Source organism: Triturus cristatus, chromosome 11 (genome assembly GCF_964204655.1).
Source record: "Triturus cristatus chromosome 11, aTriCri1.1, whole genome shotgun sequence".
NCBI lineage: Eukaryota > Metazoa > Chordata > Amphibia > Caudata > Salamandridae > Triturus > Triturus cristatus.
In genome coordinates, this window is record NC_140594.1 from 271,926,636 (window position 1) to 271,954,272 (window position 27,637).

At 45.9% G+C, this 27,637-nt stretch overlaps 1 protein-coding gene across 1 annotated transcript in view; it reads left to right on the forward strand.

Moving 5' to 3' along the window:
• Positions 1–27,637, forward strand: part of INPP5J (inositol polyphosphate-5-phosphatase J) — a 372,973-nt gene that overhangs the window by 36,708 nt on the left and 308,628 nt on the right. The window lies entirely within an intron of this gene.

Sequence of the window (27,637 nt, forward strand, 5' to 3'; positions counted from 1 at the left end):
CGCAGACACAGCAATTGGTAACCACAGAATCAATCTCCGCATCCATCCCTGGCCACCAATATATGTCCCTGATGCGCCGCTTGCTGAGCATAGAGCCAAGATGACCATCATGAGCTCTTTCAATGATGGTTTTGCGGAAAACATCAGGAGGTACAAATTTGTCCACCCTGAGCAGCAAACCATCTTCAATGGTGAGTTCACTTTCAACCTTCCAGAAAGGTTGGAGAGGGGTAGGAAGCACTTTCTCTCTTGGCCAACCATTTCTGACGAAAGCACAAACTTCACGTATCACGCAATCAGATTCAAGGACTTGCACCCAATCAGTCTCAGAGCCCAGACTCAGATCAGCTAGCTCCAGCACAGCGACCAGACAAGCATCACAATCTTCACTCTAAAACTCATCCAGATTGATATTGTCATGTTCACTTGACTTGATGGGAAAATGGGATAAAAAATCAGTCCTTCCATTCTTACCACCAGAAATATGTTCCACCCCAAATTGATACTGAAGGAGTTTCATCACCATACTCATGATCCTAAGAGAACAGCATTTACTTACACTCCCAACTAGAATGTTTACTAATGGCTTGTGATCAGTCAAAAGTAGGAATTGCTTACTCCAGAAGTAAGGTCGAAACGTCTCAATGGCCCATGCACAGGCCAACAGTTCTTTTTCAATGACAGAGTACTGTAGCTCGGGAGTTCTTAGCACTCTGGACGCAAAACATACAGTGTTGTCACAATTATTGTCCAATTGAGTTAAAGTGGCCCCAATAACTACTTGACTGGCGTCGACAGTGACGCAACAAGGTAGACTCGGATCGAATGGTTTCAAAACAGGACCATCACTTAAAGCCGACTTCACAAACTTGAGATTGACCACACATTCATTGCACCATTCAAATTTGACCCCCTTTTTGAGAAGGTTACTTATGGGACGTACAATAGATGCAAAGTTTGGAATAAACTGTGAGTAGTACTCAGATAGCCCCAGTAACGACTTGACACCAGCTTTGTCCTCTAGTTCAGGTGCATCAACTATAGCTTGAAGTAATCCTGATCGGGGACTGCACCCATAGTGGGAAATAACATGTCCTAAATATTCAACTTTGGAACACAAAAATTGACACTTCTCCTCCTTCAATACAAAACCACGCTTTTTGAACAGTGTTAGAAATTTTTCCAAGACAATGTCATGAGATGCAAGATCCTTACCAAAAATCAGAACATCACCCTGAAACATTAGGACCCCATCAACATCCCTGAGTATATTGCTCATTATCCTCTGGAAAACAGACGTTGCTGACACAAGCCCAAAGGGCATACGACAGTAGCGAAATGTTCCCAGAGGTGACACAAATGCAGTTAGATGGCGTGATTCAGGGTCCAGTTCCACCTGAAGATAAGCACTAGCTAAGGCGAGCTTAGTGAAAAAACATAATCCTTTGGTGGAAGAGAATATGTCATTGATTTGTGGTAGGGGATGGGAATCTATCCATATTTCTTTATTGAGAGATCTCAAATTGACACAGACACGAAGATCTCCTCCCATTTTTCAGGCTACTACTAAGGGAGAAAGCCATAATGAAGAGTCTGTCAGTTCGATAATCCCTTTGGCACACAGACCCTTTCATTATTTTTGTAAATCCTCCCTTACACTGAACGGCACTCCTCTGAGTTTGTGTTTTGTGGGAAGGGCATCTTCTTTAACAATTATCTTGTGCCTGAAACCTTTGATTTTTCCCAGATTTTTGCTAAAAACTTCAGGGTATTTGTTCTTCCATACAAGACTTGCATCATCGCAACCAACAACCAACACTTGCTCCTTGGCTACATGTTTGAGTATCATGCTGAACAGGCCCTGGTGAAACCAACCCAATATGTTGAGTCCCTTCACTGCAACATATATTTTTCCCTTGATTCTCATACCTTTAAATTGCATTTCATCTTTAAAAAAACCCATTAAATCTATTCTTCGCCCCTCATACAAGAAAGGAGAGCGATCAGGTGGAGATAGAGCTTGAGAACCATTCCAAGTCTCTTCAAACAATTTTTGAGTTATCATTGTGATCTTTGCCCCTGAGTCAACTAAGAGTTTCACAGTGTGATCCCCAATATTAATGTCCACAATTGGATCAACACATGAAGAAGGATCCCCCATTACAACATCTTGGGAGGAAGTAGGTTTGAAAGAATCTACTTCCTCCGAGCTCCTGACAACAGAAATAACTTCTAGATCTGAATCGCAATCAGATTCAACTGTGCAAATGACTGGTTATCTAACACTCCTTTTTTTTAAGCAAACCTTTGCAAAATGCCCCATCTTTTTGCAATAATTGCACATGACGTTACTAGTGGGACAACGGGAACCCTTAACATGTGGTGGATTCTCACATCTGATGCACATATTGTTACCATTAGCCCTTGTTGAATTTGCTAGCTCAGATTTGGAATTGGAAGGTTGAGTAAATTTTACATGATGCTTAACTGGATTATTAGTATTGACCACATTAACAGCATCTAACGGTTTGTCATCAAGTTATTTTAGTGAGACTATGGATATTGCTATGCTTTTAGCGATTTTGATAGTCTCACCTAGAGATGTGTCACCCAAATTTAACAGTTTTTGTTGAATGTTCTTATCTTTGCACTGGCAAACAAACTGGTCTCTGATGAGTTGATCGGTAAAGTTTTCGAATTTACAGTCAGCTGCTAGTCTGCGCAAGGAAGAAATGTAAGTGTCCACATCGTCTCCTTCAGCTTGCTTCCTTTTAAAAAATGTGTGCCTTAGAAGCATAAAGCTGGGTTGTTTGCCAAATCTGGATTTCAACCTAATGATAGTTTCCTCATATTCATCAATGCCACCAAGTTGTTCTTGAGAAAGAGGTGGTAGATGTTTATAGATAGATCTTCCCTCAAATCCAAGGGAGTGGAGAAGAAGAATTTTTTTTCTTTCTGCGCTGAAACATAGAGCACTTATGGCACCCAGGTACGTTTGTAAGGTGTCGTATCAGATTTCCCACCTGACTGGCGGGTCTCCGGGAGAGTCAAGAAATGAAGGTGGAGGATTGACAGACTGCATAGTGCACAATTCTGGTAAGGTTGGCAAATTTGAGAAAGAAATGGTGCAGGAGTGTAGCAACTGAAATAACACAAGAAAAATAAATACAGAGTATGGGAGTGTACATATGTGAATATAAGAAATATTAGTGCTTGACAGTGTTAATAAAATGTGCGTAAATGTAACAACAATGTGTCACTTAATAAGGGTGTGTGTATCACCGACGATGTATGGTGGGATCACACTGTAGAGCTGACAATATAGCTGGGTAGCTGTGAGTGTGTGTATTACTGTGGATACACAAATGAATAAAAGTTGCAGCACAAATGAAATCTTCTTGTAGAAGTATGGTGTGTGTGTCACCGTATGTGCTGCGATAAACACACTCTGTTGGGCTGTTCAAACTGAAAATATGAGAGGTGTGCGTATCACCGTGTATGCTTTGGTCAATACGCTTGACATCCTGGCAGTGTTGATAACGAAGATAAAGGGTGTGTGTATCACCGACGATACGATGGAGATACACGTGTTGTAAAGGAGACCAAATGCAGAAACCTATTTCCAAAATGGGCGCTACGTTGCGTGCACGAAGAAACAAACCTTCCCAATAGGTTAACATGGCCGCTTTCACGCAGGGTAATGTGACGCGTTGATGTCACAGCGTGATGCACATCAGAATGTTGAAAACAATGCGTGAGTGACAAAACCACAGAAGGCAGGCTGGAGGAGACCGCTGGACACAGGTTAACGCGAGTGTGAAAGCGCAAGCAGGATAGAAGCGCGAGCAGGGTGTGCGAGTTAAATGGCAGTTGTTGGAGGTTTGAAAGAAAGCACTTTCCCTCTTGCGCACAATTTGAGAATGTTAAAAAAAAAAGTCAATGATAGCGCAAGGCAGCACAGCATAGATAGGCACAAAATACCTTACAGGTAGAAGTACAACGGTGACACCTCTCTTTAAAGTGCAGCAGTAGCAAAAGTCGATGCACTAATAGGACTAGGAGTCATCAAATCAGCTGCGTGGGTTCCTCCATGTAGCCAAAGATCGTTGCCACAATTATGTAGTAACCAGGCTGACACAGGAGATGGTAGACTGGTTATTTATTGGCTACATGGATAGTAGAGCCAGAAGGACCAGCTCTGCCAACCGCTCCAACAGGAATGTCTTGGCTCAAAACAGTTGCTAAGAGACCATACATTCTAGTGCCTAAACATCATCACATGATTAAAGGAGAACACATAAGATGCAGTTCAACACATACTTATAAATTAAGGAGAAGAAGGTTGCTCCAATGGAAAGTGCATATAAAAGGTGCTCAAGTGTGAAGTGATTGAAGATATGGAAAGGAAAGGAATCCAAGGGGAATCAGAAATCAAACATTACTAAAATGAATTTGAATACGACTGTTAACAAAAATCAGTCCGATTTAGGCCTGTCCAGTACAGATTAGTGTACAATTCAATATTACAAAATTGATTTCCAAATAACACAGCGAAATATCATCTGTAACCAGGGCAAAAAGAGGGACACGTGATCCAGTCCTGTTGATGGTAAGCGTTGACGTTTTGACCCGACTTGGGGGCATAGAGGGTGAATTTTGGCCGCAGCTTGGGGGTCTTCTTCAGGACAAGGGGCAAGGGAGAAGCAACCTATTTACTGTGTAAGTGGATCTGCCTCCCGGGCTGGCCACCCGCATTTACGTTGCGGTTTGGTAAGTAACCTAAATTTCAAGGGGCGAAATGGATACCCCTCATGAGTGCATATGAAAGGTAGGTGAATTGATCGCCAACCTCACTAACTTTGCAGTGTACAGAGAGAATTAAAGAGGATCTTAATCCTTTGATGTGCCTTTGTCTTGTTGAAACAAATGAATTATCAACTTGATCTGCCGCTTCCGGATGGCTTCTACCCTCTGCATCATACCCTGGAGGACACCTTCCACTGTCCCCCGCAAGCCTCTGCCACATTCACCTCAGACATAGATGAGGACCCGCTCAGCTTGCGTGGCCCCTCTAACCGGACCGCAAGTCACCGTCCCGTGGCGGTGTGCCTGTGCCGGCCGCAGTGCATCCGGGGCCAGTAAGTCTGTGCTGCTCAAGTCAGGGACCCTGTCCGGTGAGATATTGGATGGCCTCTGAGACGATGGCCTTGGGGTCCTCAAAGCCATGTGTCTGGGGCCCTGCGCTGTCCGCTGCCTCCGGACTCAAATGCGGTCCACCAGAGCTCACACATAAACTCAAGTTCTGACCGGCCCGGACGTCGCATCACCGCAGGAGTCACACGCCACCACCGCCAGGACCACCTCCATACACCAAATGCCGAAACAGCCGTACTGGCAGACCAACAGAGTTGCTCACACCTGTCATGGATTCCATCATCTGCCTGATACCCTGCTCAGCACTCCAGGTGCCACTGACTCAGTGCACTACGACTCATGGACCATTTCTGAATGAGTTGTGTGCTGTGGTGAGCTCACGCAGCAATGTCACCTCAGGCAGTGAGGGAGACCTGGGACAATGATGAGGAAGATGATGTATGTGTAACACACACCACAGCAGCTGCATCAGGAATAACCCGAAGGGACACAGTCCTTGAATTTTTTTTCAATGAGCACGCTCATCTCTATTGCCCCAACCTCAGTGCACTGCAACTTATGCACACTCCTGTTGGCATGTTGGGTGACCTCTGTACTTGCTCCGGCTACCACCATGATGCTCCGTAGTTGTCTCTGTAATGCTGGTGTTTTCTGTTTCCACTCCATGCGGGCTGGCCTACACTCACCCCACACCTATCCAGCACAGGCGTCACTATAAATGTGACCCTGCCAATAAAGGGGCCGGGCGCACGTGCCCATAGCCAGTTACACAAACTGTCTGCGTATGTCCGTGTGGTCATGATGTATGCATGAGGGCCCCGGGGCCTCCAACATCACATTGTGCTGTGTAGAGTGGACGCAACCATGTCCCCACTGGCAGCGGGTGAGACCTTGGACATGTAGCTTTGTCATCAGCAACTCAGTGCTTAAGGGGAGTGGCCTGGGCTGTCGTACAGAGGTCCGGCATGGGGGTGTGGATGATGATTCCGTGGCTCTGGGCGTGGTTCATTGCAGGTAATGTGCACATGCATGTGCATCTGTCGTGGTGTGGGTCTCCTTTGTGGGCTGTAGTTGGTCCCTGATGGGACTTGAACACCCACATATGTGATCTAGTTCGGCTTCCATGAGCTCTGCCCCCACCCGCGCCTGTTTGGCTACCTCCTCTTGGCATTCTGACACCTGGCATTGGGATGTGATGTGTGCCTAGGTGACGTGTTGGGAGCCAGCCTTGATAGCGGGTGCTTCCTGCTGTGTGGTCTGAGCAGGGGCTGGGGTCTCCTCTGTGTGGCTTGGCTGCCCTGCTCCTGTGGGTGGGTTGCCTAAGATGTCCATGGGCTGTTGTAGGGCATTGGTGTCGATGGTGTGGTGGTCCCCTCCAGCATCACAGATGAGTGGTCTGGTCGGCTCTGCAGGAGGTGTTGTTTGTCCATCTGCAATTTGAAGGGGAGATGCATGTTGACATTGTGTTGAAATGTATGTTGGCACATTGTTCCAGTTTACATGCAGACTGTATGACTGTGTACATTGTGACTGTTTGGGAGGTGCTAGATATTTGATGCGGGACAGTGGACATTTGGACTACATGGCGGATGTGTGGTTGTACACATGCATTTCCGTCTCACAGTTTCCTGCTATGTTAGATGTGATTGGCCTGTTTCTGCGCATGAGCGGACCCAGTTGTGTCCTCTGTTCTGCAGTGTCGGTGTTGCACTTTGTGTCACATTGTCGTCGGATGTGCTGTTATTGCTATGTGTGTGTACTGCAGTGTGCCACAGGGTTCAGGGACATGATCCAGGGTCATAGTGGGTGTGCAGTGTGCTACACATTGTTGTGCATGTGTGCCATTGTGCCATTGTGCCCATCTCTCCCCGTCCCCCCAGTCCCTGGTTGTTACTCACCCTGTCGATGTTGTGTCAGGTCCTCTCGAGCTGTGTCCTGACTCCCACCTCCTTGCATTGTCTCCACACTGATGACTGTGGCCCCGGTTTCCTCCTGCTCCTCCTGTGGCGCAGGACTCCCACCTCCTGTCGCCGTTGCTGCCTTCCTGTTGGCAGCGTGTTTGTGCTTGGTTTGGCTTTTCACATCATGCCAGCGCCTTGTGGCCTCCTCCATTGCCCTCCCCGACACTCCGACTGCATTCACGTTGATCTAATTGTGTGTCAGTTGATGGTAGTGTTCTGTCACCTCCGTGACGCTGATCTGCTTTTACTGCGGACTGCACCCCGTCTTCCTCTCACTCTTCTCCTTGGACTTCCCCGACCCTGTTGTTCCTTGCTGGTGGTCTGTGGGGCTTTTAGTGTTCGTGTTGGCCTCTGCACTCGGTCCAGGTGCATCCATGCTGCTCCGCAGTTACTTTTTTTCTCCCTTTTTTTTCCGTTGCTTTTATAGTAAATTTTCCCGCATGACGCGTGGGATTTGCAGGCCTGTGGCTGGTTTTTGCTGGTTTCTGTATCGCGATTGGCCTCATCGCAGCTTTTTTGGCGTTCGTGTTTCGCATTTTTGCGGCGTTGCGTTGATTTAACGTGTTCATTTGTTGCATTGTGGTGGGTCTATCGCATGGTGCCGCCGTGTTGGGAATACAACGTTAACACAGTGTTATTTTCCCGCGATAGACTGCGATGTGAAAAGTTACGTTGAGCTACTTTTGCGGTAGTTATCACACGTTCTTGAGAATATCCCTCAGAGCCTGTTAGGGACTGTTTTGATCAGTGCTGGTATATTTATGCATGCAGGCAAATAGGAGCTGAAGCCTTTTCGTACCAATCAAGGCTAGTCTGTGGTGAAGATACAGCTGGAGTGGGAGTCTGGAGAATCCTTATCCCTCACCTCCTGGACTTCTGTTTACTTCTTTGTAGACATGTAGGCATTGGCCACTGAAACATGGATGTAATGGCACTCCAGGGGTCAAAACTACTATTCCTACTCAGCCTCCCTGAGTTTTGTGGATACTTTTCAAATCCAAATGGTTCTGAGTGTAGTAACTAAAATTATGACTCTTAACTTAAAGCCAGTAGGATGCTGCATGATAACTCTATCGAAAGCAGCTTTCACAGCAATATTGAAAGTGCGACTGGATTAGCGCTGTGCTGAAATCATGTTTACTAAACCCTCAAATAAGCTCTACTGTTATTGTAGACTTCGAGTTAGCAAAATACAGGCTGTGGCGGATGTGACATTATACACCCTTTGACTCCGATGACATCACATAGTTGATTCTGTTTCCCATCATTAGTTCCTCAACAGACTTTAATTTCCAACTGAGGGGCAATGGGAAGTACTAAAAGCAAACAGGATTTCACAACATAAATTGCTTTTTTTTCCTGTCTCTACCTTTTGTGATTGTTACAGTGGAACCAAGAACAATTTTGATATTTATCGTGTGATGGATTTTTCTGTTAAGTAGCCCTTGGTGTAACAAGTGCCCTATGTGTCTACTCCAAATCAGCAATGGAGTTAGGGAAGTTAACAATTGCATGAAAAATTACCTTAAAAAATGTAACTGTTTTATTCAGCCAGATAAAAGATGTAAAAAGAGATTCCACTTTATTAAAAAATGATGTTGTTAAAATACACAGCATAGCAGAAAAGAGGAAGGTAAACAGTGGGAAAACTGCCATTTTAATCAGGGCTACCCTCCCAAGAATAGTGAAAGGAAGCGAGCTCCATCGTACAAACATAACTTTAACTTTTTAAAGCAGTGGGGCAAAATTAAGATAGTACAATCTTCAATCTTTGAAGGTATATAATTCCCAGATATCTCTTCAGCAGATCATTTACGGAGGCGGCTATATTCCCCCGGGTGTCTAGTTTTCAGGAATGTCTGGGTTTGGTAGGTTTCCCTAGATGGCCGTCGAGCCCAGAACCAAAAACGCAGCTGGCCCGCCTTGCATATCCAGGTTGTATTGTGTTGGATAATTTTGATGTCTTCACAATATATTTTGGGTCCTTCTCTGCTTAGGGTACTCGGCCCACCCACACAAGTGAGGTGTCATTTTTATCGGGAGACCTTGGGGAATGCTGGGTGGTAGTAAAATTGTGTCATCCCGGTGATCACATAACTTTCCTATACAGAAATATGAGAAAAATTAGATTTTTTCAGCTGAATGTGAGGTTTGCAGTGGATTCTGGGTAAGAAAACATTGGGGGATCCATGCAAGCCATATGTACCTCGACTGCCCTGGGTGTCTAGTTTAAAAAAATGTCTGGGTTGGTTGGTTTCCCTAGATGGCCGTCGAGCCCAGGACCAAAAACACAGGTGCCCCCCTTGCAAAACCAGATTGTTTTGTGATAGATAATTTTGATGTCTCCACAATACGTTTTGGTCCCTTGCCTGCCGCGGGTACTTGGCCTACCCACACAAGTGAGGTACCATTTTTATCAGGAGACCTGGGGGAACACTGGGTGGCAATACATTTGTGTCAGCCCGGTGATCTCACAACTTTCCCACACAGAAATGTGAGAAAAATGTGATTTCTTTCAAAGAAAATGTTGGGGGATCCACGCATTCCACACCTCCCTGGACTCCCCAGTGTGACTAGTTTTCAGAAATGTCTGTGTTTGGTAGGTTTCCCTAGAAGGTCAACGGGCCCAGGACCAACAACGCAAGTGCCCCTTATTTATCAAAAAACAAGTTGGTTTTGCAAGGGGGCACCTGTATTTTAGGTCCAGGTCTGGCAGCCATCTAGAGAGACCTACCAATACCAGACATTTCTAAAAACTAGACACCCGTGGGAGTCCAGGGAGGAATGGCTTGCTTGGATCCCCCAACGTTTTCCTACCCAGAATCCCCTGCAAACCTCAAATTTAGCTAAAAAAGACAGTTTTCCTTACATTTGTGTGTGGGATCACTGCGCCGGACCAAATGTCCTACCATCCAGCTTTCTCCTTGGTCTCCCAATAAAAATGACAATGATAATGAAAATTATTCCTGTCGCAGGCACTAGGCCAAACCACACAAGTGAGGTACCATTTTTATCGGGAGACTTCGGGGAATGCTGGGTGGGTGGAAGTTTGTGGCTACCTGTTAGAAATGGGATTTGTAGTAGGCTAGGGCGTGGGCCAAAGCCAGGCAAAAATCATCAATCTAGTCAGGATAAGGGAGTTACACGCCCAAAATAACCCCTGCTCACCCCCTTGGTAGCTTGGCATGGGCATCCAGGCTTATCTTAGAGGCAGTGTGTAAAGCATTTGCACATAACTGACAGTAATACAGTGTACGCACTACAAAAGAACACCACACCAGTTTAGAAAACTATCCAATATTTTTATATAATTAATACAAGACCAAAAACTATAAAAATCCACAATACTATACTTAGAAGTTCACAGTTCAAAAATACGTTGATTGAAAAGAGTTCCTTTTGTGGATAACTCAATCCGGGCTTCCACTGAGTCGTGGGCACACAAATCCAAAAACAGTTTTGGCTGACCGTGGGGTCGCGGGCCAGCTATGGTTTCGGGAAGACCGGCAAACAGTACCTTTCAGAGATGCAGGGCGATGGGGCCCTTGAAGTCACTCGAGTTGCAGGTCGAGCTCCTCTCTGATGGGATCAGGAGCACTTGTGCCAACAGGCATCGGGTGCTGCGGGGCGAAGGGCAGCGGTGCACCAAGGTCGCGGTGCGAGCAGCGGCTCGGTGGTGGCATCAGATGGCGTAGTTGGTGAGACCAGGGTTGCGGTGCGAGATGGAGGCAGTGCGCGGTGCAAGCAGCGTCGTCATCCTTGCTGAAGCGCTGTCGTCGTCTGACAAGCGGGAGTCGATGGCACCGGCATCCGTGGGCCAAGGCTACGGTGTGGAATGAGGGCGGTGCATCATGTAATCTTACGAGCGGTGCCCCAGAACCACGGTGCAAGCAGTGGCGTCGATCTCGGCAGGAAGTGGCGGCGTCAGGAAGGCAATGGCGTCGTGGTGTAGTGAGGCGGTGCAGAGTGCGGTGCCCACAGGTCGCTGTGCGAGCAACGGCTCGGTGATGGCATCAGCGTCATCGTTGGTGAGACCAGGGTTGCGGTGCCCTCTGCGGTGCCTTCAGGACACGGGGTCGGCAGGGTCATCGTAGGTGTTGTCGAGGTGGTGTTCTTTGGGTTGTAGTATGAAACACAAGTCCCAAGTGCTGCGGGTCGAAGAACCTGGAGTCTTTGATGTTCCTGAGACTCCGTGAACAGGGGGCAAGCTCTACTTCGAGCTCTTGGAGAGTCTCACCAATGCGGTTGCAGAAAGTCCAGTCCAGGCCTTTCACTGTCCAAGACAGAAGCAGCCACTGCAGGTCGGCCCAGCAAAGCGCGCAGCAAAGCAGTCATTGCTTCGTGCAGCTTCTCTGGCTCTTCTTCTTGGCAGTCTTCTTGGTCCAGATGAGTTCTAAAGTTCAGGGGTCTAGGCCCCAGTATTTGTAGACAAAAATCCTTTGATCTTCTAGGGAGAGGGTTTCTGTGCCCGGCTAGAACCAGTTCAGCTTTCTCTGGTGTGAATTCCTAACAGGAGGTGGAGACAGCTTTGTCAGAGGCAGACCAGGCCCTTTGAGGTGCAAGGAAATCTCCTCCCTCTTCCGCCATCGCAGCCCAGGTTTATTTAGCCCTTTTTTGACGTACCTAGATTATCGGGAGCCACCCTGCTTCCTAGCCATCTGTCGTCCAAAACCCAGAGAGGCAATCCACATTCCAGCAGAGGCACACTGGATGACCGAGCAAAATGATACCCACTTTCTGAAAGTGCCCTTTATGAACTCAGAATGAAAAGGGCACCCTTGCTAAAGGCTGCTGCTTTGGACGCTGAGTTCAGGCATACCAATCTTCATTCACTTCTACCTTTTTCGGGCTACGTACGTGGGTGGCACAATCCGTGCTGCAGGCCCACGAGTAGCGGTTGACTCACAAGTCCCGGCATCCGCAGTGCCCTTTACTGGGGACTGACAAGTAAATTAAACATCCAATAATAACACAATTTACCACAGGAGCACCTGCACTTTACCACTGATCAGCAGTGCGAAAAGCGCGCAGAAATGTTACACCAGCAAGCAAAAACAGAGTCAAAACCGGGAGGGCAGAAAGCAAAAAGTCTGGGGAAACACACCAAAAGAAGCCAAGTCAAACACACGTCCCCTCCAGCTGAAAGTAGGGGGAACTACCTACTCGCCTGGGAGTTCTCCTCACTAAGGCGGAAGAACCTGGACAGGCCATCTGCGTTGGCGTGCTCTGTGCCAGGGCGGTGGTCCACCGTAAAGTCCATTCTCTGTAGGGAGATGGACCACCTCAACTGTTTTGGATTCTCCCCCCTCATCTGCATTAACCACCTGAGGGGCCTGTGGTCAGTCTGAACTCGGAAGTGAGTCCCAAACAGGTATGGTCTCAGCTTCTTCAGTGCCCAGACTACAGCGAAAGCTTCCCTTTCTATGGCACTCCACCTTTGCTCCCTGGGGAGTAGTCTCCGACTATCGGCTGAACTAGACCCTCTTCATTCAGATGTGAGAGCACCGCTCCCACTCCATGCTCTGACGCGTCGGTCTGCACAACAAATTCTTGCACATGGCGACCTTCAGGGTATGAAACGCCTTCTGGCAGGACCCAGTCCAGATCACCTTTTTCGGCTGCTTCTTGGAAGTCAGCTCAGTTAAGGGGGCCACAATGGTGCCATACCCCTTACCAAACCTCCTGTAGGTTCTGGTGAGTCCTGAGAAGGCCCTCACCTCTGTCTGGATCTTGGGGGGCTCCCAAGCCAGAATGGTGTCAATCTTGGTTTAAAAAATGTACAGAGTTGCTAGGTTTCCCTTGGCGCCCGCTGCAATAGTGCCCAAAATCCAAAGCTAGGCACATTGAAAAAAAGAAAGGTCAGAGCATAATGGGCTTTCTGTCCTGGGGGGCAGAGCAGGGGCTATTGCCCCGATATGCACCCAAAGGGAGGGCAGAAAGACTGTGGCCGTTTGTTGGGGTGTGTGGGGGCATTGGCATGACCATTCTGGGCAGCCCCCAGCACTACACTAAGAAACAAAAATAGTCCATGGTTTCCAGTGATCTTTCTACCCCCGGGGGGACTGATCTGGGGCTATTGCCTCACCTAACTCCTAGGGGAGTCAGAAAGACTTCATTCCTCCTTTTTTGTGGGGCGGGGAAATGGCCAAGTCCATTGTGGGCAGACGCTACCACTCATTTATTAAAAAAAAAAAAAAAGTCCCTATAGTCCAGTGGGCAGAGCGGGGATAATAACCGGGGGGGGGCAGAAAGTCTGTCCCGTTTGTGTTTGGGGGTGGGGGCATTGGCATGCTCATTCTTGGCAGCCCCCCCCCTACATATTAAAAAAAATCCCAAATCCCTGGTGCCTAGTGAGCTTTCTGCCCCCATCTGCCTCCCAGGGGCACAGAATGACTAAATATGCCCATTTAAATAAGGGGTAAGCAAAGACCCTTGCCCAAGGTGCTGCTCCTCCCTCCCTGGTGACTAGTGGGTGGATCTCTGCTTAGGGTTCGCCCTCATGTGGCGATCCCAAAGCCGGTATCCACTAGGGAAGAATACTATTGGAAATGGGATATTCTCCCCTTTCCAATGATACCTCTCCGTTCTGCCTACATGCTCGGGGGTCTGAGATAGCCCCACAAGCACGTAGGCAGTGACACTGAAACAAGCCTAATGGCTTGTTTCATTTTCAGTTTCAGTGAAACGATGTCAGCGTGCCGTGCCTGCTGATCGTCATTGCACTGGGAAAAAATGCATTGGGAGGTTGCAGAAGCTCTTCCCCACCTCTTGAGGCAAAAAAAAGGAAATCCCTCTGCTGTTTACCTTTACAGCAGAGGGATTTACTGCTTGGGTGCACATGATGGAATGGTCCGTCATGCGCTCACAAGCACTGTGGCTCATGACGGAACCATTCCGTCGTGAGCATGGAAAGGGTTAACAATGTGATCGGACGATAGGAATTTGGGTCTTCACCATCCTTTCCTTTTTGAAAAAAAACTAACCATGTTCCCCATATTAAATGAGGCAGGTATTGGGCCCTCCTCCAACATGGCATTAGCAACCAATAATAGATAATCCACGAATACCTCCAGGAACAATTTATACAATTTGTACGGGAAGCCCTTCGGGCCACATACCTTGCAGTTTGGGAGGCTTTTAACCACCTCCATCAGTTCTTCTTTCGAAAAGAAACGAGCTATATTTTCAACATCCTCCTCAGTAAGAGAAGGAATATTCAGCTCTGCTAACGAAATTCCTATAGATTCCTTATCGATCACTTGATTCTGACTATAAATTTGCCTATAGTGATCAAGCAAAATGTGACCTAATTTCCCCTGCTCTTTGCACTTAGCCCCAGAAACTGGGCACTTCAGAGCATGTACCATATTACTAGCAGCTTGTTCTCGTGCCTGCCAAGCTAAAAATCTTCATGTAAAATGACTCTCTTCAAATACCTTCTGCATATAGGCCTGATTGAATGCACAGCACTTAGCATAATAAAAATCACATAATGCCTGATTATTTGCAGCAAACAATTGTCTTAAAGATCTATTGTGTAGCTCCTGTGCAGTCTTTTTGAGAATCTGCTTCTGTTCTCTAGCATTTCTAATATTTGCCACATCCTTCGCTGTCACCAGCCTACTTACATATTCTTATGCATCCTATACCACATTAGGTGGGGCAGATCCATGGTTCCTTATCACAAATTCCTTAATCTCCTCTTTTACATCTCCAGACCCAGCCCTCCTCTTGTAAATACTGTTTATTAAGACCCATCTCCTAACTCACAGATTGTCTCTCTCCACAAAAATCTCCAAATCAAGAATAGCATGGCCCGAAAAACCATTAGAGAGGGTCTGCTGGCCCTTAAAAATCAGAGCTTTAGAGATCAAGAAAAAGTGAAAACGCGAGAAAATATGAAACCTTCCTGATAGGCATGTGTATTCTATTTAGGTTAGCACTTGTCACTTTATATGAAGGTCTGGAGAAAGGTGGTTGAACACTCCCCAGCTTGAGGGATTACTATTTTGCTGATTTTGCACAATACTTGTCCAGATTTAATGTAAAACTGAGACCACTGGAATTTTTAAGAACTATCTTATTTGTCTGATTTTAATTGGATATGATATATGAGACATATTAAAACTAACAAAATCACTTAAGAAAGTTTGTTGTAAAAGCATGAGGTGTTTTGTTAGGAAACGCAGGGATCTTTATAGGAGATATGCCATTCCCCACATTAATGCGCTACACCCTTGACAGAATTGGCTGGGGACTCAGGAACCGAGATGGATCCTAACATCGTCCGAAACTGGGAGAGAATAGGGGTTAGTAAGGTAGCAATTTCATGACTGAGAAAGTTGGAAGAGTTTTTGGGGAATCCGAAAATTTGTTCAAGGTAGTTTTCTGCTCCTATAGAATTCTGACCAGTACATTCAGTTATCTGGAGATTGGACAGATTTGGATAGCCAACAACTTGGAGCGGAGTTAGTGGAAGCCCCTGATCTTAGGCAGTCAGGTGAATGGAAAAGATTGCTTGCTTCAAGATGGGGTCCTGATATGTGTCGAAAAGCAATTATTAAATGGCAGGAGTAAGAAGGGCTCAAATAATTAGTAAGATGTAGGCTGAAATTAATATATTGAATTTTAAGGTCTTAAGAGGAGCTAATTGGTGGAGAATGCAATTCTATACGAAATTGTTGCTTTATAGAACCCCGCAATATTTTGCCCAGATTAACCCTACTTATAGTCAAGATCCTGTTTTAGATTTAGTTCGGGGGCTGCGGCAAATGGGTCCCATGTAATTGGATAGTTTGCTGCCGTCCAAGAATTCTGGAAAGAGATATTTGGGTTCTTGGAAAAGGTTTGGCAGATACAATTAGCTCCCAGTACGTGGTGGATGATTTTAGGTTATGATACTGCCACTCGATTAGCTCCTAGATTCAAAAAGCTGTTAAATATTGCAATGACAGTAGCTAGATACTTATTGCTTCAAGGGTGGAGAACGCAGCTGATTCCCTTAGTAGGGAAGTAGGTGGCGAAGATGAAGCAAGTAAGAGATGGAGGCGATGTATGCTCTTTGTTGCTGGGGGATTTAGAAAATTTGAGAAAATGTCGGGGCAGTTTATGGCAGAAATCCCAGGGTAAGATAAAGAGGTAGATTGTCCTGTTTGGTATTTTATCTTCTTGACTCTTTCTCTATATCAATGAAATGTGCAATTTTAAGATTGACCTGTGTGTCGATGGATTTTAATTGCCATGAAATTTGTTCTGTACATGTATTTAAGTGCTGGTGTTTGGGATGTGTAAAATTATTCTGTGCTTTATGTTTTTTCGCTATGATGGACCTCAATAAATAAAAATAATAATTTTAAAAAATGCAACTATGGGCTGGGAGGTCTGTTGAGAAGACAATGTATTATGGTGGCCAACAGAGCAATTCCCCCATTGTCTGCCTACACTTTGAAAAAGCGATATGACATAGTGTGCACGGTCCAATAATCACCAGAATACCCAAAATTGGAGCATAGCTAGCATTACTATGTGGAGAGCTGCCAATGGTCCACTGCAAATGTTCAGCTGCACTGCATTCCCAGTTGCATCTAGGAGATTCTGGATGCGTCCGTTCACAGGCAATGTGTTGAGGTATGCACTCTATGGGCATGTTTAGGGTGATCAGGCTTCTCCTGACCATCCAGGGCCTTCATGTCCCCTGTTGGGATAGCAATGCCTTTGGTGGTTTGGCATCATTCTGCCATTATGCCACCAATCAGAACCTGCAAAAAGAACAATTGATGAACAGAATGTTGAACAATGTCAAACATTCACCCCAGTAGAGAGATCTGGGCCTAAAACCATTGTTTTTGTGCTCCTCATGCCATTCCAGTTTAATCCCAGCCATATACAAATCAGTCTTGACCCTGTTCCCCATGGGAACAGTCCAGCCTGAACTGCCCGGCTAGGTCCTCCCTGGACCAGAAACAAGCATATTGGGACTGGTTTCGAGGTTTCACCCCTCATCATCCAGGCTAGCTTGACTCCAGTGGCATGGAGAGCACAGGACCCACATCTGGGCATATCCATTCCACTCGGGTAACAAATGCAAAAAGAACAATTAGCTTCTCCTGACCACTCAGGGCTTGAACGTCACCTGCGCGTCCTAAATCTCCTGCAAGCTTAGAGGTTTGATGTCATCATTCCTCGGGTTTAAGACAGCAGACAAAGCACACCGGCTTCGGCTGTAATGTTGTAACGACCTCCTTGCCCACTTCCACCCCCTCTCTCTCTGTCAAATTGGTTAAAGTAAATGGGTATATTATGAAAAAACACACCTATGCAAACATCACATGTGCATTGTCTTGACATCTTTGTCACGTACCAACCACCAAATCTGCTACCCTCTCTAAATGCGTATCCTCGTAATCTGACATTGGTCCATGTACCAATAAAGGCTGCTGCACACAAATAAATACATCTCTCATCTAGTGCAAGATGCATAACAAGGGTTTCATGGGTCTTAACCTCTTCAGTGCCCATGACGAGATAGTCTTGTCATGGAGCACGGTTGCGCTGTGCCCATGACGAGACTATCTCGTCATGAACCCCACCCACTAGTGCAACGCCCGGCACAGGAGGGGGAAAGGGCGTGGCACTGAAGGGGTTAAGACTAGGAAGGAAAATGGGCCCCATATCCCCTCGCTGGGTAGTTAAATACAGCCACAACTAAGGTTAGTGGACCCCTACAGGCCTTGGGTTCCAGGGTCTTTGCACCTGCTGCATTAATGATAGCTATGTTGTGCGGTCCACCTTGCAAACCTCCATATCAGCCACCAAACTAAGGGGCATATTCACAATGAAGTGACGGAGCATGGCGTTAGCCTTCTTGGCTTAATGCCACGCTCTGCCACTTCACAAGAACATGGTGCAGCCCTGCGTTTCACCCTGCGCTGGCACTAATTTCAGCTGCCTAGCGCCAACGCAGGCACTTTTGCACCATTGTGCAAGGGTCCCTGCATTGCTGGGAAAGATTGTTTATGTGCAGGAAGTTGTCCCTGCACATAAACAATCACCAATGGCGTTTTGTATCTTCTATGTGTGCTGCAGAATGCAGCACACATAGCAGTTGCAACGCCTCATTTTTAAAAAGATTGTTTAATGTAGGAAGGAACACCTTCCTGCACATAAACAATCAATGGCGTTTTGCCTTTTCTGTGTGTGCTGCACAGTGCAGCATACATTGAAACAGCAAAAACTAGGGGAAATAAAGCATTTCTCCTCGTTTCGCCAGGGTAAGACCAGATTTTTTTTGGTCTTACCTTTGACACTGCCCCATATTGACGCCACCCTTTTAAATACGGGGCAGTGTCAAAATCAATGGGTGTTGCAGTGGAATGCCCACGCAACACCCATTGCCCTCCCCTTTCATGCTAAGTATAGCATGAAAGAGTACCTTATTCACAAGGCAGCGTTAAGCCACGTTAAGTGGCTTAACGCTGCCTTGTAAATAAGATGAAGCCCATATCGCCACCACTACGCCACTAAAAGTGATGCTCTGGTGGCGATAGGGGCTTGTAAATATGCCCCAAACAGTTTGCCCACCAACTTTGGAATCTGACTCAGAACCAATAGTTCCCAATGTAGAATTTTTCAATATTTCATTGACTCAACACCATTTTCCTTGAGTAAGCCCACGTTTGACAGTGATGTGACTGCACTTGCTCTATTTTCAGTGTCACTTAGCTCTTGGGTGCACAGTTGCCTTGAGTTATTTTCTGAAGGCTAGTCGCACAGTTTTGTTGAGGAGTCCACCAAGAAGACTGCACCGATAGCCTGTTCTGTTGCCAATACGCATTGCTTAATTTGAGCTGGTGTTTTTCGATGCTCGCACCGTCACTTTACACCGCACTTATGACAGTCTGCCACACAGTGACGCTGTTTGTCTAATTTAGAGATGAGCACAACAGTTGTTTAGTAATTCAATATACATTAAAATGACTAATGCCTGTCACCCATGCTATTCTTAAAGCTTTCGGGGCCTGGAATCAGTGCTTTAAATGGGCCAGTACTGTCTGGTACTGAGTACCAGCTCTTTTTTATTTTAATTGGAGAGTACCTGCACTTCTCAGAAACAAGCAGGTACTCTGACACAGAGTACCTGCACTTCTATCTTTCCATTTCAGGCACTGCCTGGAAAACTCTGAACTGACTCACTTGTAGGACTGTGGTGGGTAGTACTTGTATTGGTACAATCATTGGCAGAGCTGGCAGGGGCACTGGGTGGTACACGCTGCAGTGGCCTCCTGACGAGAGCCCTGACACTTATTATTTTACAAATTAAGGGGCATATTTATTTTTGAGTTGCGTTGCTCTTGCCCCACACAAGGGGGCTTAAGGGTGACTTAACAACAAACTCAGATTTATCAAGCCTCGTAAGGCCACCTTGCATTGCTTGTGTGGCTTAAAAAATCTAGAGTACCGTAATGCAGCGCAAATTGCGTTACTCCATCCCAGAGAGGCGTTCCATGGGTGGAGCGCAGGTGTTCCCATGCATTCACCCATGGATTTTGGTGCATTCCCAGATTTACTATTACTGGTAGACCTGGCAATGCGTCAAAATGCTACGCCTCCCCCGATGAGGTGTAACGAGGAGAAATATCTTTATTTCTCCTTGTATTTTCCTCTTTCTATGTGTGCTGCAGAAGAGAGGAAAATGCCTCTGAGGATTATTTTTGTGCAGGAAGGTGTCACTTCCTGCATAAAAACATTCCTGCAGGCACCTCAGGCACCCTTGCACCACGGCACAGGTGTGCCTGCGTTCACGCTAGTCAGCACATCGTGCGTCACACAAGGAAAGGACAGGAATGTGGCATATAATGTTAACTACGGCTCAATTCTACCTTTCCCATTCAAGCAGCTCAGCGCAGCATGATGAATTGCTGCATTGCGCTGCATTGAAAGTGCTTAGGTGCCCCTAAGCACTGCCAATGCGGCGTTGGACCTGCTCTACTTGTCGCCTCTCCACAAAACTGGCCCGCAAAGACAAAATTGAGCAAAATATGAGCTGTTTCCTAAGCGGGGGCAGCTGTTTATTTCCCTGTATGGAAGCAGAACATGGTGCCATTGGATTGGTGGCCTGTTTGAGGTATATCTGTGAGAATTTGGAAACATTAGGGTTTGATGCTTTTGACAGCCATTCCTCACAATAGGTTATTGCTACCTTTGTACTGTGATTTGATTTATCTTTATTTAAGTGTCTCTCGCTGGCAGGTTGCCTGGTATTCTCATAAATTTGCAGCAGAGAGCAGGAGCTCAATATTGCAATTAGTTGATGGATGGGGTTTAGTAATGAGAGGATACATGCTGAGCAGGCAGCTCCAGCAGTCACCGAGCAGCTTTAAAGCATCCTGCCAAAGCCCTGGGCTCCGAGTCCAGTAACCCACCCAGTGCAGCCGAGGCTCCATGTCTGCAGCCTGGCATAAGATGGGCAGGAAGTAATACGAATTTATATGCACTTTAGTTGGCAAAGTTACATTTCATTGTGCATAGCTCATGTTTCTAGGTGTGCTGAGTTTGCTAAAATGCTGGTTTAAGCACAGAGGTGTAGATTAATTTGGCCAAGATTAAACATTTTGTGGTACATCCAATCGCCGTTTATTCAGATCACACACCTACGTGCTTAATGGTAAGTGAAACGCTCGAGAAGTAGGTGAGATGTACAGGTTTCTATCAGTTGTATTCTGAGTTGTTATCAGTTCTGACTGTATGGCTAATTAAGATTTTAAACAAAACATACATCGCTCAACGAATCCACCACCACTGTGGTAACTTGTAGGGATTTAGAGACATGTCTACCAAGTCTTTGCCTCGGTGAACTCTTCCAAGCAGAAAATGTATAGCATATAGGTGTCCCACCAACGTCAGATGTCTGGCATGTGAGCTTTATGGCCAGTTGCATACACAGAGCAGGGGATTCGTATTGTCCTACGCTAGATATAAATTCTTGCACTGTAGTAGTTTGTTTTGTGCTGCTATTTTAAAGAAAGACCACCAGAGGGCAGCAGATACTTGCCTCTCTAAGCTAGTTGTTCAGCGTAGCGCCAGGAAAGAATCATCATTCTGGGATAAACATAGAATTAGTCAGAAGATAATGGCCATTAAGCCTATCCAGTGAGTCTAAATGTGGACATGGCTATATATAGCAATATGGAGGGTTGACAATAGGGCACTTTTAGTCCAGAAGCTTGAGTAACGATTTAGGTCAGCGTGGGTGTCAGTTAAAAATAAAAACATAAATTGAGACTTGCGTTTGCTTGTTACGTCACTGACACTTGGTATTTAAACCTATCTCACAAATGAATAGGCATTTAGGCTCCTATGATTTACTGCACGCGCAGCCTAAATTTATGCTTGCACATTTAACCAGTCTAGTGTCGCAAACTGGAAAAAGAGAGACTGTGAACCCACTCACTACTTGGTCATTTCGTACAGTAGCCCGGCGACAGGCCATCCTCGAAGGAAGGGTCACAGGCAGACCCCCAGGAAATTGCAGCATGGGTTAGGAAAGTTTTCGGCACACTATTGCGTTTTTGCTGCATTTTTGCCTCACCTCATTTATGAAAAGACATGGTGTATATCCGACCTTCTAATCACATAATATGTTTTCTGTCACCTACGCTCTGAATAATCTCACGAGGAGGGACAGGGGCTTGTGAGGGCCAGCATACAGGCCCCAGACAGCTACAATGATGAAAGAAAAGGGTATGCTGTTCCTATGTTGGATTGGGGGGGAAGGAGACAGGGCAGGCAAGTATGGTATGCTTGTTAGAACCAGGTGCTTATAAAGAGAGTACGTGGTTCGAAAGGAATAGCTCCAATAAGGAGCAAGGGCCCTAACACACCCTGAAAGGTGCCATTCTTCATCATAGGGCAGCTCCTCGTTGGGCCGGCGCTGCAATGCCCAACGGGCCCCGCGGGTGGGCTCTTTGCCGGAAGTCTTCTCTGGTTGATGACGTGAAGCTGAAAAACAAAGGGGCATATTATCAAGGACGGCGTTAGCATTATCGCCGCTTTAGCGGCAGAAAACTGCCGCTAAAGCGGCGATAATGGGCTTGATAATATGCAGCAGAGAATTAAACCCATGTTGACACCAGAACATGGGCTTCTATGGGAATTCTCACGGGCATATTATCAAGCCCATTATCGCCGCCTTAGCGGCAGTTTTCTGCCGCTAAAGCGGCGATAATGTTAACGCCGTTTCTTGATAATATGCCCCAAAATTCTGAGGGGGCATACGTGTAGTGAGTAGAAGTGAGATTGTGTGAGTGTGGTTTAAAAATAGCTACAGGATTCTCCAAAAGTAGTTTATTCACTGGGTTTCTGCGCCATGAGTAAAAACACCAACTGTAAATGGTAGACTGGAGAGGGAAACGATACCCGCTTCAGTACAGAAGGATGTGTAAGGTGTGCAGGGGGTCAACATGTTTCATGCCCTATACAGTCCAAATGGATCTAGGCATTTCATCAGGACCTAGGTATCCTCATCTACTCTTAAGGGACGGCGTAAGTGTGTATGAAAGAAGGTCATGTCCCCTAAATTCTGGACTTGAACTGTAGTCCTATTAAGTGGTGAAAACAAGAGGTTAGAATTATAACTTCTGGAAAAAGGCACCTGGAGGGAATCAAGTACAAATACAGTATGGTTAAGTAGCCACATTCACAAAAATCTGGAAAAAACAAGGGACCGGAAGGGGCAGGGGAACAAGAGAGAGGGCACCAGCGTAGTACAGAGTATAAAAACATTTTAGGTTTAGATTTGAAAAAATGGACAGCAGGTCCAAGTGCATATAGTTCCATATTTCAAATAATCATGCATATTATCGATGATCTGGTGGCGGTGCCATGTGATGGTACATTCAAAACAATGGAAAGGCAGCCGGGTTATGAGAGACTGCACTACCTAGGTCAGTCACGTTAGGTATGAATACTGCCCGCCTCAAGTGATCAGCTGCCACTTGACCACAAATACAAACATGCACAGAGGGAGGATGAGAGGCAATATTATTAGCAAATAGTACAAAACAAAATAAACAGCTATAAAACAATCCATATTCGTTCATTTGAAATCTTTGTCTTTTATTTCAAATGCGCTTGGTTTGCATCCTTAAAGACAGCCAACGCGTTTTGCCCAAACAAAGGGCTTCTTCAGGGCTGTAAATGGCATACAATGTGCAAATATTTTAGAAATGGCGCAAAGACAACTGCATTAGATAATTATTAAAAGAGAGTGGGGAGAAAAGAGGAGAGAAGAAGAAGAAAGTGGTTTAAAAACATTGACAAAGAAATGCACTATTTTCTATAGTTATGTCAATGCTTTAAGATACTGTTGACCACCAAGCAAGTCCCCTTCCTACTTATTTCTGATTTGCCCCCCCCCCCCGTGGAATCTGCAAATATATGGTCCCTGTCGCATACCCAGTTGGCACTGTAACATTATTACCAGTCAAGTCCAGTGGTGACATGCACAGAGTTCTAACCACAGCTGTAACTAACACATTTTGCCTCTAAACTGTTTTTAAAGAATTTTTTAATATAAAAAAAGATCTGTTTCTTTGGAGGCGCTGTAACCTTATTGCCAGCCAAGACAAATGTCGACCTCCCTAATTACTCTTGTTGTGGTGCCTCTGGATGAGTGGCAGAGTAACCTTACTGCCAACACACCCTAATGCACACATTTACCCGTGTTTCTGAATATCTTATGTGATGGTACATCCAATGATAGTGGGATGTCCTGCGAAGGAGAGTGGTGTGTTCCCCTGCAGGAGGGTGCCACTGCAGGTGTCCCTTACAAATCACCCCATCGAATGACTCACCTAGAAGAGGGGGTTGATTAGCCCCGGCTGTAACATGCCATGGTGCTCACTGAAGTAGTGAGAGAGACAAGGCCTGCAACGTAAATGAAAGAATTGATAAAGCTGTCAAGAGGCAAAGGTGCTTCTGACAAAGTGGCTGGTCCGGGTGTATAATGAGACAGCACTCATTTATTGATGGCTGGCGGCATCCCCTTATACAGAATGGCATACTTTATACTGGGAGCATGCTCTACAATGATGAGACAAAAAGCAAAATGCGACATTTGGAGGTGGCTAGTAACGAGTGCTAACCCACAGGGGCCGGGAGCCACTAGTTGCCGGCTTGAGATAGAGGGTAGGCACGTGACGCTAAAATGATGCATAATTTGTTCCACCTGATGACAAGGGTAGCCCAGGGGAGTGACCCACAGTGATTAGCCGGCTCCCCGTAGTGCTGATGCAGCGGAAGCAGCTTTACTGCCAGAGCACAACTGGCGGTTGAACATATGGTCCAAATGGTAAGTGGTGGCTTTAACCACAGGTATTGGAATACTGCCGGCGGTGAAATAAATGCTCCAGGGTGGAAGCAGGGGGAACTGGAGCAAGTTGGTGATGCGCCACATGTCTTTAACGATCGGGCGCAAGTGAGAAACGAGGACCATAGGAGAAAGCGTACTCCATTTGAGTTGTCTTCCAGCACAGGAGCTACCCATGTCTGGCCATCACAGGATGTGTCGGCATGGGTGCGGAAGAGGTCTTAAGTACAGGAAAGACGAAATGGCTGGAGAGCTCACTTATGTGTAGGGAGACGGACACCTTGTTGCCACTTTGGAATATAAAAACGGTGATAGAAGGTGGGCGCCGTATTGGAACGGAGTCCCGCTAAATTAAATCAGATTACTGGACCTTAGCTAGGCCTCTAAGAAGGGGAATAGAAAAAAAATTGCAAAGCAAGTTATCAGTCTCACAGTATGGATTACACGTGTGTGTGTGTGCACGGGCAGTGTGAAGTGATGAAAGCTATCAAGGATGCATTACATCACATGTGTTTATGCAGGCAGTCTAAATCAATGAGGTGGGGTAAGGGGTGGCAGAGGTACAGCTGCTCGCCTCATTGCAGGAATCAAACATGGAAGGTAGCCACAATCAGTCTGATAGAGACATGACAATAAGGGAGGTATATTGCAGGGACACATGCACAAGCTGTCAAAGGTAAAGAAGGGTCTCGAACATGGGGAGGGCGGGGAGGTGGTGAGTGTATTATCGTGCCACCTCTCCCCAAGGAATCTCATCATTCAGTCCCATCTGGTGTGTAGCTAGGCGGAAAATCCACCGTAGCTCCCTAATCAGGAGGGCTTGCAGGGTTATATTTTTGTATGTTTCAAGGATCGTCCAGTCAATCTCATTTGGTGTGTGACAAAACTCGGTGTAATGAGTCAGCATTTTAGTCATTGTCTTCCTGCATCTTATATTACTGCGATGTTCTGCGATTCATATTTTCACCACCGGTGTGGTCATTCCACTATAGCGTTTCTGGCAGGGGCATGTGATCATGTACACACAATTCCTGGTGTTACAATTAGTGTGGGACCTCTGGATCCAAATATCAGTAGGACCCAGATCAAATTGTTTGAAAGGTAGTGTGAGTGGGCGCATGCTACATGAACCACATGGGTAGTGGCCCGTAACAGGTGGTTTCCTGTTTGACCAAACTGTGTGATCTTCGGCAAATGCTTTATTTGACTGAGCCTTTTTTTTGTTCATTACCAGATATGAGTGGACCCTCAAATATGTGTGTTCGGGATGTGCACTGTACACACAAATCCCTCTTGTGTTTGCTCTAATAATCTTATTATTCTACTCCAGCTTTCTACTTGACCAAATTGTGTGACCTTTATTCATTTTTCATTTTTTTACCTTAAGCAAATACGTTTCACTGAACCTAATTTATATTCATTACAGATATGAAAGCACCTTCAGACGTGAGTTCAGGATGCACACTATACCAAAACCTCTTTTGTTTATGGATCGAGTGATTATAAGGTGGTCCTTTCTATAATAACAATATAGATCCCATGTAGTGGGCACATGACAACTGACTAGTCTCTTGGTTCACTGATGGCATCATTGTTAGGGGGCGGAGGGCACATAAATGTTTCTGAAACTACCACTTTTGCTAAATGTTACTCAAAGCAGTAAAATAATTAAATGCACTGAAGTGACTCCACTTCCCACGGTGATGTCGGCCCCAGGGACCCTCCTCCCCCGGGGCCCAGACACTATTGTGGGTGTTCCCAGCATCACCCACGTCTGTTGGAGACTGGGGTGGGTGCCTGAAGGCCCTGCGGTCTCTGCTTGCTCCCCGCATTCTGCGGGAGACGGCATTGCTTTTACACACAGGGAGCTGCTAAACATGCAGCTCCCTCTGTGTAAAAGCACTCCTGTTCTGCTTCTAGCATGTGAGAGCATTTTTTATGCTCTCACTTGCTAGAAGCGGAGCACAGTTTGCTATGGCTTGACGAGAGCGGTAAAGCTCCCGGCAAGCCATTGCATTTTATTCTTTGGGCTCTGTGATTCTTTTTCTCTTTCGGTACATCTTTGCCCATGTTTATTGCCATTGTGCTTAACTGTTATTAAGTATTCCATGTTTTGTCCACAGGTACCATTGTTCCTTCATATATCAAAGTATGTTGTGGCTTAAAGCCAGGGCCTTGTGCGCAAAATATGTGAGAAAAGCCTAAGCTGCTGTTGACAATAGATTATCCACTAGTGAATGTCTGGGCATGTGCCCATGTTAAACAGCTGTAATAGAGTACTATAGACTAATTCTATTTAACAGGGATGTTTATAAGTTGCAGACGTTTATTTCCATAACATTGCTGCTGAGTTAGAGACAGCGTTTATTGTTGAATAATGTAGACTGTAGGGGTGCCCAACCCCTCTTGGCTCCCAACTCCCAGTGCTTGTAGCCTTCTGCAGTGTGCAGCTGTGCCCAAACCACTGCAGGCAGGAAACCCCCACTGCTCACAGCCTATGGCAATGGTAATTGGCCACAGGGTCTTGTCTATGACCAGACCTTTATAAAAAAAATCCTCTATTTTGGTACCCTGGTATTGGATGAATAACAGTAATTAACAGCAAAGCCATCAAATTAATAACAGGGGTTGAACCAAGATAGCCAAAAGCAATAATACGCAGACCTAAACCTCGCTCTTTCTATATTGTCTACAATAGCGCTTTGACAACAAGCAGCGAAAGCTATCTGTAGACAAGACCTAGTATGTCTATGTCTTTGGGCTTAATACACCTTTGGAACCCATTGGTTTTGTCAATGCTTTTTTTGTGATGCTGGACAGCATCGGTAAAAAGTGAAATGCATTTTGCAGATGCTGTGTAGCATTAACAACAAACAAAAAACAAAGCATGTTGGTACTCGTGCATAGTGCGTTTGCAGCATGACAATACTTGTGCTGAGTCATTCATTAGGCCAAGTGAATGGCGTGGGTACCATTTTTTTTACTTTGTGTTACATTTTAATATGGTGGAAGCCACTTGGATCGGCAAGTAAAAAAAAAAAGTACCTTTGTGAGGGAGAGAGCAAGTGAGGAAGTAAGGAGCAACAGGGACAGGAGTGTTGGGGTTTGGTGGGAAGAAAGCTGCACACAAGGGAGAGATTCTGAAAACACAAGGACA